Genomic DNA, 15,975 nt, shown 5'->3' on the forward strand with positions numbered 1-15,975 from the left:
GTAAATAGCATCAACACTTCTTCCCACACCAAAGAGGCATTCAAAGGCACACACGTACATGCTAAAGGAGGGCACCTTGCCTGGGAATAAAGAATCAAGAAAGAGAACATTCTACTTTGAGGAAGGAGAAAAGTAATTTTTGGTTGAAGAAGGAGGGAGGAAAAATTAAGACCAGCTTTCCTAGCAGGGCTAGTCTGTTTTTTCATGTGTCTTTGACGTAAATATAATGGAAGACATCTCAGTTCCTTTGTTAAGAAGAGAAGGGGAAAGGGAAAGGGAAAGGGAAAGGGAAAGGGAAAGGGAAAGGGAAAGGGAAAGGGAAAGGGAAAGGGAAAGGAGGGCTGACTTGACTGAGAAGGTAATTGCCATTTTTACCCTTTTCCTAGGAATGCTAGGAAATTATTACAAAGATGTCAAACAGAAAGTAGAATAGGAAGAAGGTGCTTTCTCCTCCTGCAAGGAGGTGCAAGGAAAGAATAAAGAGATTCTTCAGCACAGTGATAATTTAGCATCTCTGAATATTTACAGTATCTGGACCAAAAGGCTTTACTGAAGTTACTGGATTTGGCAAGAGCTGCAGGATATGATAAAGGCTGAACGTTAGCATTACAGATCATTCTCAACATCAGAAAAATTAGAAAAATATAGGATTATGAATATATATTTCTATGTGCATACAAACAGAAACACATACACAATTATAACCTATCTTTCCATTTTTATCTTAAAGAGGATAGTTCAAATCAGTATAGATTTTATGAGCTGATTACTTTGGTTTCACTCTCCTTGGGCAATGACAGCAGTTGTACAAGTGTTAACAAAGGAAGGGAAACATTAAGGGAGTTCACCAAGGGAAATGCTTATGGAACGTCATACCTTGCCTGAGTTTTGAAAATGAGGAGGCTTCCTCTATACTTTTGTCAAACTGAAATGGAGCCTTTCCTTTCAGCTTTAGACTATCTCTAAAAAAAACACGGGAGAGCTTCCTAGCAATTCTCCTTGGGGTTGGGGTAGGAACCTGGGGGTCACACAATAATATTCAGCAGGACAAAGTTATCCCACCTTCTCCTATAATTAATAAATGTTACTCCAACAGAGTTAAATGCAAAGTCAGCAAGCTCTTTCCATTTATATTCTGCTGCTATTGCATACATTGAAGGATTCAGGCTGGAATAACAAAGGATGGGCCTTTGGGACTGTCCATGCTAATTACTCACAATATTGTTTCCAGTGGCTCTGAAAAGATCTGTGCCATTTGATATAGACAGGCATGTATGTATGTATGTTGTGTAAATTATAACCTGTTGTTCATATGATTCTCTCCCTCTCTTTCCTTGTCTTTTATTACATTTTTTGCCATATAAAAATGTAATAAAAGACAAGGAAAGAGAGGGAGAGAATCATATGAACAACAGGTTATAATTTACACAACATACATACATACATGCCTGTCTATATCAAATGGCACAGATCTTTTCAGAGCCACTGGAAACAATATTGTGAGTAATTAGCATGGACAGTCCCAAAGGCCCATCCTTATATATATATATATATATATGTGTGTGTGTGTGTATGTGTTTGCGTGTGTGTGTGTGTGTTTGCTGATGCTTTAATAGATAAGCATCAAGCTACATTTTTGTTAGCTGAATTCAGTGGTATGTTGCTGTGATCTAGATACAAGGATTCACTGGGAGAATGGGTACAAACTGAACTAGATATACCTACAATCATTTTTCAACAGTCTTGGTACTGTGACCAGGCCTGAATGCCAACTGAAAGAGGGATCAACATTATCTGTTTCCTCCAGAGCCCTCTTAAACTGTTGTCTGACCACCTTCTCCATAAAATTCCTCCAAAAGAGAAGTTGGAAATTTTCTATCACTGAGCCCACAATGCTTCTTAAGGTAGGGACAGATCACTGCCTCCTTAAGCACAGCTGGAACCATCACCACCACCTTGATCAACCAGGAGGGACAGTTCTAATAAACAGGTGGTTACAGTCACAGATCTAGACTCAGTCCATTTGTTTAGGACCAACAGACTCAAATTCTTTGCAGGTAACTATGCTAGGCCATGCTTCAGTCAATTCAACAGGACCTAGGCAGCTGGAGTCCAGCTCAGAGCAGATCTCAGCAATTTTATTCAAAAAATCCTAACTTCAGCCCTTCAAATGATTTTTCAACCCATCATTCCCAAAAGAGAAAGGATTACCTTAAATAGGGCTCTTGGCAGCATTCTGTAGATACAATAAGAAAGAAGTATACCCCATTGTTGCCAGTATAATCCTTGGTAAAGGCTCTCATCAGTGTTCGATTGGACTTGCATTGCATCTTCCTTCAGCATTCCAGTCCCACAGTCCCTCTTATATTCCAAGAAGAGACTGCCTCAACCAACCTGTGCACCAGGTCCTCAGGGACTTCCCCAAACACTCTATGAAACTTGATGGAGTCCATTCAAATGGTTCCTATTTACCTGCAGCAGGGAGTTGGTGTGAAGAGTGATCAGACCGTGACAAGGGTCAAATAGAAACATTCTCCAACTCCAGATCATGTTGTCACTGCTCTAAGACAAACCAATTTCAGCTGATACTATAAGGGTAAAAAATGTAAAAGGCACTGCCTGGAGTAAGAGCAGCAGGTTATTGAAAGTTTACTTTCTCAATGGCACAACTGATGGCAGAGAAACATTACAGTCCCAATACCAAAACATGAAGGAGACAAGATGAATGCTAGGTTGTGGACTCTATAGAACCTGCAAGACTTAGGCCAGAATCCAGCTTGACCACCAACATGATCTCACTCTGTTTCTGCTGCTTCCTCATGGCCCGTAGCTATCCAGCACTCTAGGACACCAAGGACGGATGCTTCCGGGTCACTGCTGCCAGCACCACTGAGATGCTAGGAAAAGGAAGCAACAAGGGATCACACATTCTCTCTGCCCGTTGATTCTAAGAGCAAGCAGCTGATCAGCAGAGTGTCCAGGGAGTACTAACTAATTCTCAACAGCTGATCAGTGGTAGTATTTCTGCCTCCAAGCAGCTGATCTCTGAACTCACTTAGATTGCTCCGTCTTGCTTATGCCAACTCTATCTCTGATGTCTTCTTCAGCTAGTGGACCAAACATATCTATGAGTCTGCTCCCCATAAGCCCACCCAGCTACTGTGATTGTCATGGCCCCTACCACTGCCGCTACCAAAATTCTTAAAAGTGGCCAACAGTCCCAATGATACCAGGAAAAACTCAGCACCATCCATACACATTACCTCTGTCTGGCAACTTTATATAATTCACTTTCTTGCTCTAGTTTTTCACCATTTATCTTTAACTTGCAATAATGCAGTCTATTATTTTTTCAAACATAGCTACCTTGGTCTTTGATACATTAATTTTCAGTTTGACACTCCTGTTTTCATCCACAATTCATCTAACATTTGCTGCAAATTATTTACATTCTCAGCCAACAATGTTGCATTGTCTGCATACAAAACAACACTCACATTTATGTCCTTGACCAACAGAGCTCTAACATTACCACACACATTCCTTATACATTTATCCATAAATAAATTGTATAACAAAGAGGACATCATACACCCACCTTACATACCATTTACTGTTGATCCATTCACTAATCACTCCATTCTGAGACATACCTAGCTTCTCAATACTATGAATATGAATCGTTCCACCTTCAGAACCTCTCATCACCCTTGTATTCTTTGCTAAAGTAGTACCAGTGTGACATACAACGTTCCCTGCTAACAATAGGAATAATACTTGTCAGTTTTGGCACATTTAATATCACAAATATAACTAAAACCGTGTTTTACTCCAAACATGTTTATGACTGTCTAAGCAATCAAGGATCACTTTTGCATTTATTTAACTATGAGGTGATAAAGGGGTGTGCCTGAGTCTTTTGTCTTTCATTGTACTATCATCTCTCCAGGATTCAGAAGTTTCTTTACTTTCAAAGATTTCAATTAAATCTCAAAGGCAGACATCATGAGGGGTTTCTCCCCTCTCATTTTTATAGCAGTGCTACTGTCATCTCTGATGGGGCAGTCCTGCCCTTAAGAAATTGTTGAGGAATTTCTATTTGCTATGGAGAAATTCAGAGAAATCATCCACCCAATTTCTCTCCCCACAGATTTTAAAAGGCCATTTGTGCTCAGCTATAAATCATATACCAACTCATCTTCATTGTCAGACATTGCAAAATGAATGTTCATTTATCACTGGCTCATATCTTACATGCAAATTATGTACTGGGATTATGCAAAGGAGTTGCAAATGAATTTAAAACTAATGCACAGAGACTAGAAGCCAAAGACAATCCTTTGTCTTCAGAGCCATTTACTGCAGTATTAACTCCCCACTTTTCCTTTCCCTCTTTTACCTTTCATCTTTAACTAGTTTTCATACATATCTATTGATGTACATTTATACACACAGAAGAATAGGTAGCACAGTTCTCTTATGAGACTGGACTGCATCTAGAATATACAAAGAGGATAGCTTTCTTGAAAGGGTACCATCTGTAAAATACCTCATGGCAGTTGGAAAACTATAATGATAACAAACATGAACAAAAGAAAGAAACAAAAAGAAAGAAGTGCAAAATGATGTTTAAATATCAGATATCCATCAATTATTCAACAATTTTTAAATGTTTCTAAATCTACATTAAAGAAAATAAATGATACTTCTCTATTGTTAAAAATGTCATAAACCTTCTATGCCAAAAGGGAACATACTGGGTCATTTTTTAAAATTAGTAGATAAAATCACCTTTTCAAAACATAAATTCCTGCTGCACTTACAAGATGTGAGAATGAGCCTTCAGAAAATGCTAATTCTACAAGAGATCATGATAAGAACAGATACTACACTTGATCTTAGCCAAAAGGCCAAGAAGCAATCATGAGATCAAGAGATTCAAAGTTTGTTATGACCCAAAATGTGTCACCACTGCTTTGCAACTGCAAGTGACCACATGGAAATGTTTCCAGTTGTATGGGTGGAATTTCACAAGTGTATGATAGACCTCCCTTTTAGTAGAGACAATTCATCAGCACTCCAGAATTTCCAAAATTGGCTCTTTGAGCTTAGAAACCCAGTTAGACATCTTATTCCCTCTTCTCCATTGTTTGAAAGTTTTTCTTTGGTTTGTTTAGCATGAGTAGGGGAAGGGCAAAAGGCAGAGGAGTTACAAAGAGTGTATATATGTGTTATATATTAGGTGCTTAATATGTAATATTAGACCATTTAGGAATTTCTGATGAAAAACTGACAGACTTTAAATAGAATTGCACCATTGACCACCACTGCAATTGCCATACAGGTTTGTTGTTTATTCGTTTAGTCGCTTCCAACTCTTCATGACATCATGGACCAGCCCACGCCAGAGCTTCCTGTCGGTCGTTGACACCCCCAGCTCCCCCAGGGACGGGTCTGTCACCTCTAGAATATCATCCATCCACCTTGCCCTTGGTCGGCCCCTCTTCCTTTTGCCCTCCACTCTCCCTAGCATCAGCATCTTCTTCAAGGTGTCCTGTCTTCTCATTATGTGGCCAAAGTATTTCAGTTTTGCCTTTAATATCATTCCCTCAAGTGAGCAGTCTGGCTTTATTTCCTGGAGTGTGGACTGGTTTGATCTTCTTGCAGTCCAAGGCACTCTCAGAATTTTCCTCCAACACCACAGTTCAAAAGCATCGATCTTCCTTCGCTCAGCCTTCCTTATGGTCCAGCTCTCGCAGCCATATGTTACTACGGGGAACACCATTGCTTTAACTATGCGGACCTTTGTTGTCAGTGTGATGTCTCTGCTCTTAACTATTTTATCGAGATTGGTCATTGCTCTTCTCCCAAGGATTAAGCATCTTCTGATTTAAGTAATCTTTGCACCTAGGAATCCAAAGTCTTTCACTGCTTCTACATTTTCTCCCTCTATTTGCCAGTTATCAATCAAGCTGGTTGCCATAATCTGGGTTTTTTTGAGGTTTAGCTGCAAGCCAGCTTTTGCACTTTCTTCTTTCACCTTCATCATAAGGCTCCTCAGTTCCTCTTCGCTTTCAGCCATGGTATGATCTGCATATCTGAGGTTGTTAATGTTTCTTCCAGCAATTTTAACTCCAGCCTTGGATTCCTCAAGCCCAGCACGTCGCATGATGTGTTCTGCATACAAGTTGAATATGTAGGGTGAGAGGATACAGCCCTGCTGTACTCCTTTCCCAATCTTAAACCAGTCCGTTGTTCCATGGTCTGGTCTTACTGTTGCTACTTGGTCGTTATACAGATTCCTCAGGAGGCAGACAAGATGACTTGGTATCCCCATACCGCTAAGAACTTGCCACAATTTGTTATGGTCCACACAGTCAAAGGCTTTAGAATAGTCAAGAAAACAGAAATATATGTTTTTCTGAAACTCCCTGGCTTTTTCTATTACCCAGCGGATATTGGCAATTTGGTCCCTAGTTCCTCTGGCTTTTCTAAACCCAGCTTGTACATCTGGCAATTCTTGCTCCATGAATTGCTGAAGTCTACCTTGCAGGACCTTGAGCATTACCTTACTGGCATGTGAAATGAGTGCCACTGTTCGATAGTTTGAACATTCTTTAGTGTTTCCCTTTTTTGGTATGGGGATATAAGTTGATATTTTCCAATCTGATGGCCATTCTTGTGTTTTCCAAATTTGCTGGCATATAGCATGCATTACCTGGACAGCATCACCTCGCAAGAGCCATACAGGTAGTCCTTGGTTAATGACAACTTGTTCAGTGACCGTTGGAAATCATGATCTGGGCACTTGGCAAACAGCTCACACTTATGATGGTTGCAGCATCCTGCAGTCACATGATCAACATTTGTGGCATTCCCTGCCAGTTTCCCAAAACAAAGTCAATGGGGAAGCTGGCAGAGAAGGTCACAAGTTGCTCCTGTAAGCCATTCACACTCCCATGGCTTTTTCTCCCAGGGAGCCTGGCTATGGAGATCCCTGGGATCTCTTATTCTGTAGTGCGGGTGTTCACCTGCAGCACCCCTCCACCCATGGTGGCCACCTTAGCACCCTCCTCACCCAGCAGCAACCACCACCAGGCCTGCTGTGCTCATGCTGTGCCTTGGCAGCCTCTTACCTGCCTGCTGCCCTGCTTGTGAGCCACCTGGGATTTGTGACTTCTTGCAGCCTTCCCCATTGACTTTGCTTGTTGGAAGACAGCAGGAAGTTGCGAGGAGGTCCTTTCTTAGTGACCCATGTTCCTCACTTAATGACAGCAGTGGGAACTGCCACGATTGCTATCACTAAGCGATGCTGTCAGGTGATGTCGTGCTTTATGACCACGTCATTTAGCAATGGAAATTCCAGTTCCAATTTCCATTGTTAAGCAATGACTACCTGTATTATTTTATTGTGGAAATAAGAAGTATTAGCCATTTGTAGCTTGTAGAGTATATCATAAATATTGTAATACCATGAAATGTTTATATATACTCTGTGTGTGTGTGTGTGTGTGTGTATAAACATTTCATGGTATTACCATATATATGTGTGTTTGTGTGTATTCCATTGTTTTGTTTTGTTTTTTGTTTTTGTCTGTATGCAATACACAGACTACCTTAACAACCACTGGTAAGTCAGGCTGATTGGTTCACTTCATAACAATTCCAGATTTTCAGAAATTGAAGTGTGTAATTTAATTTCTGCTTAACAACTTCAACAACTCACCATTATGTTATGATCTTTGCACACAGATGGCCAACAGTACAATTCTGTGGGTGCACACTCTATGGTAAATCTGCTGGAATCAAATAAGATTTATTCAGAAAAAAATATGGGTTTTGAGTTGACAACATTTGCATTACCTGAGATGGATTTATTTATGGTCAGGAGCATCTGGGGGGTTAAAAAGTGGCTCTGCCCTTCCACTTCGTTGTGCACCCTTTGATGAATATAAAATTAAAAATAGTGTGTGTCTTTAATCACACTGCCACCACTGGCTTTTCTTGACCCCATATGGATCCCCCAGTTTATGATTCATCTTTTTTTAAAAAAAGGATAATTGTCTCTTGAAGTGATCATGTGTTATAGTAAATAAATACAAAAAAACCCCTTAAATATTTGGTTTGAAGGAGTTTGGAATGATGAATAATTTTTGATATGGAGAGAAGATGAAAACAGGCTAGTAATACAGGGGCTTAACACCAACTACCAAGTTCTTTTCCTGAATGGGAACAGTCTTGGAACAGGAAGAGCTGGGAGAGCTGGTTTCTTAACCCAACCAATGAAATGAGCTCTCTTTTTCCGCTTTCTCTGATGCTGAATGCAAAAGCTACTGCCATGGGATAATTGACAAGGAACAGCCAAAAGAGAAGGTCACATCTCAGCAGAGCTGATGAAGTAGCTCTGAAACATTCCTTCTCCTGCAGCCAGATGGTTGTCTTTTTCATACTGATCCCTCTTTTTTGCATAAATCCTATATTTACTGAAAACTGGATGGGGGAGGAGGGAAGATTTAAGAAATCTTAGCCAATTCCAATAGTAATTGTAATTTAGATGGAAACAACACAGCATGAAGTATAAGGTGTGCATGCATATTCATGTTAATTTTGGAATTCCAGACAAATCAACATTTTGTGCTATAAAACAATAATTAGCATTTCCAGCAGAAACTAGAATAATCTGTTAAAAAGTCTAAAGGTTTGCCATGGATTTTAAGTGTTTCCCTTGACTTTGGGATTGAAAGTGAGAAAGAATTTGGTTTTATGTAAACATATCATTAGTAGCAGTTCCAGTTACATGGCAGAGATGAAAGTTACATCCTGCAAAAAATCAAAGCAATGTTTCTCTGGCCGCATGAAGACATGGGGCAACACATCAGATAAAATAAGTGCTTCTCTCTGAACAGCAAGAAAAGCCTTAAGTTATATGTGCACTCCATTAGTGCCCTATAATTCCCATCTTTAGCACTCTATCTCAGCTCTCTGTAGGGGACTGCCAGCATTGTTTTTCAGCGGTTCTCTTCCTACCTGGCAAATCATAACCATGTGGAGACAGGAGACGATGTCAGCAGGACTTCCTGATGTCCATCATATTTAGGTCAAGGAGGCATTCTCCCATTCTCATGGCCCAAAGTATCATGACTTGGGGTAGGCTTTCATGGTAATGACACCCTCATTATGGAATTCCCTTCAGGTGAGGTGCATTTAGTTTTCATCTTGTTATGCTGTCAACAGCAATATAAACCTGTCTGTTCATCAAGATCTTTGTGAGATATTATTCCCTAAGACCAAATTGCTTCATAACTTCTCAGTGTATTTACAGGGGTGGGGGTGGGGTATCCTTTTAGCTTTTATTGGAAGTTATACAGTGCTACTATTCATTTATTGTTTTGCAGATAAATACCTGCACTTTTTAATGAGTGTATAATTATATCATCTTCACAAAAAGAACTACTGTATCTTCATACGTCATTCACTTCAGTTAAGAAGAGCTACTTTATGATATCCAAAGTTATCTCAGATCTGAGCTATTTATTGTCTGAGATTTCAAAACCATCTTGCCTATAGAAAAATGGGATGCTGGGGAAAATGTTAAACTCTAGTCTTTCTTCTGTTATATGAGTTCACTATACAAAGGGCAGCTGTGTTTGCTCGCTGCAGCACTGGCACAAATCACCCACTTGGAATCCTGCATTGATAAAATCTTTGGAATCCTATAGGATATGATTGTTCTAAGTGTTAATTTCGATGTTCAATCAGATATGCAATCCTAAGAGCTACAGAGGATGTCTTGGGCTTCTGAACTGTTCTGTGTCCACAGATGGGCTCCATTGTTTAAGGAAAGTTCTGGTTTTAAACTCTGAATGTATCAGGGGCTGCTATGCAAGTTGACTAAAGAAACAGAAGGATTAAAACAAAACAAAACAAAACAAAACCAAAAAGGTTTCAGAAGAACACAGTTACTAGCTGTAAGGATGTATTTCTACATCTCCTTAGCATATCGCATAATAGCAAAACAAGGATTCTAACACATTGCAAATAAAATCGATTAGTACTATCTTAATTTTGGTCTGTCTCTGTAATAAAAGAAAACTAAATGGATCAGTACAACCAGAGATATGTCGGTATACCATCGAAAGATGAGACCCCCGGGTCAGAAGATGGTCAAAATGCTACTGGGGAGGAACAGAGGATGGGTTCAGCTAGCCCCAGATGTGATGACGCAGCTAGCTCAAAGCCGAAAGGACAGCTAGCGGCCGACGGTGCTGGTGGTGAACGGCGAATCCGATGTTTTAAGGATTGACACACCATTGGAACCTGGAATGTAAGATCTATGAGCCAGGGCAAATTGGATGTGGTTATTGGTGAGATGTCAAGATTAAAGATAGACATTTTGGGCATCAGTGAACTGAAATGGACTGGAATGGGCCACTTCACATCAGATGACCACCAAATCTACTACTGTGGACAAGAGAACCACAGAAGAAATGGAGTAGCCTTCATAATTAATAGTAAAGTGGCTAAAGCACTGCTTGGATACAATCCAAAAAATGATAGAATGATCTCAATTCGAATTCAGGGCAAGCCATCTAACATCACAGGGATCCAAATATACGCCCCAACCACAAATGCTGAAGAAGCTGAAGTAGAGCAGTTCTATGAGGATCTGCAGCACCTACTGGACAACACGCCTAAAAGAGATGTTATTTTCATCACGGGAGACTGGAATGCTAAGGTGGGCAGTCAAATGACACCTGGAATTACAGGTAAGCATGGCCTGGGAGAACAAAACGAAGCAGGACATAGGCTGATAGAATTTTGCCAAGACAATTCACACTGCATAACAAACACTCCCTTCCAACAACCTAAGAGACGGCTTTATAAATCGACTTCACCAGATGGACAACACCGAAATCAGATTGACTGCATCCTTTGCAGCCAAAGGTGGTGGACATCTATACAGTCGGTAAAAACAAGACCTGGAGCTGACTGTAGTTCCGATCACAAACTTCTTCTTGCACAATTTAGGATCAGAGTAAAGAGATTAGGGAAGACCCACAGATCAGCTAGATATGAGCTCACTAATTTTCCTAAGGAATATGCAGTGGAGGTGAAGAATCGATTTCAGGGACTGGACTTAGTAGATGGGGTCACGGAAGAACTAGGGACAGAAGTTCGCAACATTGTTCACGGGGCGGCAACAAAATACATCCCAAAGAAAGAGAAAACCAGGAAGGCAAAATGGCTGTCTGCTGAGACACTAGAAGTAGCCCAAGAAAGAAGGAAAGCAAAAGGCAACAGTGATAGGGGGAGATATGCCCAATTAAATGCAAAGTTCCAGAGGTTAGCCAGAAGAGATAAGGAATTATTTTTGAACAAGCAATGTGTGGAAGTGGAAGAAGACAATAGAATAGGAAGGACAAGAGACCTCTTCCAGAAAATTAGAAACAACGGAGGTAAATTCCAGGCAAAAATGGGTATGATCAAAAACAAAGATGGCAAGGTCCTAACAGAAGAAGAAGAGATCAAAAAAAGGTGGCAAGAATATACAGAAGACCTGTATAGGAAGGATAACAATATTGGGGATAACTTTGACGGTGTGGTCAGTGAGCTAGAGCCAGACATCCTGAAGAGTGAGGTTGAATGGGCCTTGAGAAGCATTGCTAATAACAAGGCAGCAGGAGACGATGGCATCCCAGCTGAACTGTTCAAAATCTTGTGAGATGATGCTCTCAAGGTAATGCATGCTATATGCCAGGATATTTGGAAAACACAGGAATGGCCATCAGATTGGAAAAAATCAACTTATATCCCCGTACCAAAAAAGGGAAACACTAAAGAATGTTCAAACTATCGAACAGTGGCACTCATTTCACATGCCAGTAAGGTAATGCTCAAGATCCTGCAAGGGAGACTTCAGCAGTTCATGGAGCGAGAATTGCCAGATGTACAAGCTGGGTTTAGAAAAGGCAGAGGAACTAGGGACCAAATTGCCAATATCCACTGGATAATGGAAAAAGCCAGGGAGTTTCAGAAAAAACATCTATTTCTGTTTTCTTGACTATTCTAAAGCCTTTGACTGTGTGGACCATAACAAATTGTGCCAAGTTCTTAGAGGTATGGGGATACCAAGTCATCTTGTCTGCCTCCTGAAGAATCTGTATAACGACCAAGTAGCAATAGTAAGAACAGACCACGGAACAACGGACTGGTTTAAGATTGGGAAAGGAGTACGGCAGGGCTGTATACTCTCACCCTACCTATTCAACTAGTATGCAGAACAAATCATGCGACAAGCTGGGCTTGAGGAATCCAAGGCTGGAGTTAAAATTGCTGGAAGAAACATTGACAATCTCAGATATGCAGATGATACCACTTTGATGGCTGAAAGCGAAGAGGAACTGAGGAGCCTTATGATGAAGGTGAAAGAAGAAAGTGCAAAAGCTGGCTTGCAGCTAAACCTCAAAAAAACCCAGATTATGGCAACCAGTTTGATTGATAACTGGCAAATATAGGGAGAAAATGTAGAAGCAGTGAAAGACTTTGTATTTCTAAGTGCGAAGATTACTGCAGATGCTGACTGCAGTCAGGAAATCAGAAGACGCTTAATCCTTGGGAGAAGAGCAATGACAAATCTTGATAAAATAGTTAAGAGCAGAGACATCACACTGACAACAAAGGTCCACATAGTTAAAGCAATGGTGTTCCCTGTAGTAACATGTGGCTGCGAGAGCTGGACCATAAGGAAGGCTGAGAGAAGGAAGATAGATCCTTTTGAACTGTGGTGTTGGAGGAAAATTCTGAGAGTGCCTTGGACTGCAAGACGATCAAACCAGTCCATCCTCCAGGAAATAAAGCCAGACTGCTCACTTGAGGGAACGATATTAAAGGCAAAACTGAAATACTTTGGCCACATAATGAGAAGACAGGACACCCTGGAGAAGGTGCTGATGCTAGGGAGAGTGGAGGGCAAAAGGAAGAAGGGCCGACCAAGGGCAAGGTGGATGGATGATATTATAGAGGTGATGGACTCGTCCTGGGGGAAGCTGGGGGTGTTGACGACCAACAGGAAGCTCTGGTGTGGGCTGGTCCATGATGTCACGAAGAGTCGGAAGCGACTAAACAAATAAACAACAAGAACAGTATCTTAATTTTGGTCTGTGTCTGTAATAAAAGATTGATTGCTTGATTAGCAGCATCTATTCCCTTTAAAACAGCCTCCCTATAATACCTACTTTGTTACCCTTTGCCTTCTATTCAGTACAGTAGTACATTTTTCTATTTCATTTCCTAACTTTCTGTTCAATCTCATTTCTCATATATAACACATTTATGTTAACATTTGATTTCTCCCCATCTGTATAATTTCTTCAAAGTATTTTATGCACAGTTTCTTTCACAGTATCCTTTACATCCCACCTGGGAAACTGTATGTATGGAAACAATATAAATGTGAATAAAATAAGCCAAACAAAAAAATAGAATCCATATTAGCAAAATACAAGTAGCAAGAGATAAGACAGCCACATGCTGGGCCCACATATCATGCTAAGCTACAGCATATTTAGCCATGGTTACTTGACTAAACCATGGTTGACATCACACTAGCCATAAACCAGGGCTTATGTGGCATGTAGTGTGCTTGGTATGGCACACTAATTGAAAAGCAAGAAAACCAAAGAAATAATGTTATCCTGGCAGGGTGCGCAACCACTCATGTAAATTATTAACTCAAAGAAACTACTGAACATATTACACTTTTGAGAAAGCAGAAATCATCTGTTTCTGATTTAATTTCGATGTTCATGCTGCTGCTTCTTACTGGGAAATCCTTGTATGGTCCAGCAGCCAAAATATGTAGACTATTTAGCCATGACAAGTCACATTGCCCAGGGTGCACAACGAGGAAGCTAGTCTACATTGCAATTAAGTCAACGTCTTCCAAATGGCTACCAGTACTATACAACATACCACCCCCTCATCTTAGAAGACAACTTGCCTTAAAAAGGGAGTGGCAGAACTATGAGGCAAATTGATTATTACCTGTACACGAGGATTGCCAAAATAAAATATTTAGATTCAAATATCAGCACCCGCTGTGGAAACTTGGACAGCAATTAGGCAGAGAAGACTTTGACAGCATGGTGCCAGGAGTAGGCAATTTCTAACCCAGATCTGTTTAATTTAGTGTCTGATCCAGCACAACACCCTTATGGCTTTGATCTCCCAAGGAAAAACTGGACTGCGCTTGCTTAATCGGATTCGAACTAATCATGGCAGGTGCGATATTGGAAACATAAATGGTGGCTGGTTGATAATCCTAACTGTGACTGTGGGAATGTCCCACAAACTTTACATCACATCATGATGGAATGTCCCCTCAGAGGGTTTCCTGGCTCCCTGAAAGAAGTACATCATCTCAAGGGTACTGCTGTCCAATGGCTAAACAATCTAGATATCTGTCCATAGGCTTAGTTACTTTAGTAACTGCTCATACATAACTTAATTTATTCCTAATTTTATTCATCATTTGTATTGCATATTTTAAAATAATGTATTGTCCCAATGTCCTTATATATATTGTTTTTGTAATTTTTATGCAACAATGCTGCATTCTGCTATGCCATATGAACTAAATAAATAAATAATCTGTTTGTGAGTGGGTGTGTAAATGTGGTTTACAGAACATTTCTCCACTTTAACCAATTTCCTTTATCTCAACCACATTCCTCAACCTTCTGCATGTGTTGGATTATAACTTCCAAAATGGCAGTGCCCTGACTATTAAACTACCCCTACAGAATTAGAGTCATATGAGGACTCTAGGAAGACACGTAGAATGGTGTTCCATTCCTTCATCTATGACATTTCAAATATTCCATCTGAGGTTCTCACCAAACATTTGATCTCTTATTCGACAGTTGTCCTATTCAGTAATAGCCTCCTGGACACATCTTAGCCAGATCAGTCTCTTTATTGTAGACCCAAATGAAACCATATATGCACAGAACATTTCTCCAGTGCAGAAATTAAAGATTTTATTTACACAGAAATTAAAGATTTTATTTAAGTCTTTGCTCCATTGTTTAAACTCTATACTTTTTCCTCCTGCCTTTCTGAAGTAACCAATATTTGGTTTTTCTCTTGATGGCCTTAGGAAGTATCCGATCTGTTTTGACAAAATGGCGCTCTCTAGGCTGGGATTTGCTGATTCCTGTCTTAATGGCTTCATTCTTTTCTGTGCATCTCTGTGTATATGCACAATGTTCCACATGGTACATTATAATCTGAAACCATCCTTCTCCACTTTAACCAATTTCCTTTATCTCAACCACATTCCTCAACCTTCTGCATGTGTTGGATTATAACTTCCAAAATGGCAGTGCACTGACTATTAAACTACCCCTACAGAATTAGAGTCATATGAGGACTCTAGGAAGACACGTAGAATGGTGTTCCATTCCTTCATCTATGACATTTCAAATATTCCATTTGAATGGTCTGCTGTTGATGGATTGACTTCCTCTGTCCCCATCTAAGCAGTTACACTATTAATTTGTTACAGTTCTTTTTTCCTTCCTTAAGGAAAAGTTAGATCATTCCATATGAGAGTTATTACACAGAGTTCTCCAAATGCATCTTGCATAATCTTTGGGAACTCCAGCTGATCTAGGCTGAGGGTGAGTGTATGACTCATTTGTTAAAACAGGGTACCATCTCTGCTACTCACAGTTATAAACTCATGTATGATTCAGGACCAGGCTAAGCATGAATCTGTCCAGAATTGTTATCTTTGAAAGAGATTGATCTTCTGATTCCACTACAGTTAAAGACACCTTTGATAAGAACAGGAGAAAGGGTTTTCTCAGGTTCCGAACTTCTTGTGAAAACTTCTTTAAAAAAAGGCTCTTATTTTTCTCTTGGTAGTGATCAGGTTGTTATTTAGCTATATCTCTCTGTGTAAGTTGATTGGGT

General features: G+C 40.1%; 1 pseudogene; it reads right to left on the minus strand.

The window, feature by feature from the left end:
* Positions 1 to 4,823: 4,823 nt before the first annotated feature.
* LOC134495066 (U2 spliceosomal RNA) lies at positions 4,824 to 4,922 on the minus strand (annotated as a pseudogene).
* Positions 4,923 to 15,975: the final 11,053 nt, after the last annotated feature.

The sequence above is a fragment of the Candoia aspera genome, chromosome 3 (assembly GCF_035149785.1).
Source record: "Candoia aspera isolate rCanAsp1 chromosome 3, rCanAsp1.hap2, whole genome shotgun sequence".
NCBI lineage: Eukaryota > Metazoa > Chordata > Lepidosauria > Squamata > Boidae > Candoia > Candoia aspera.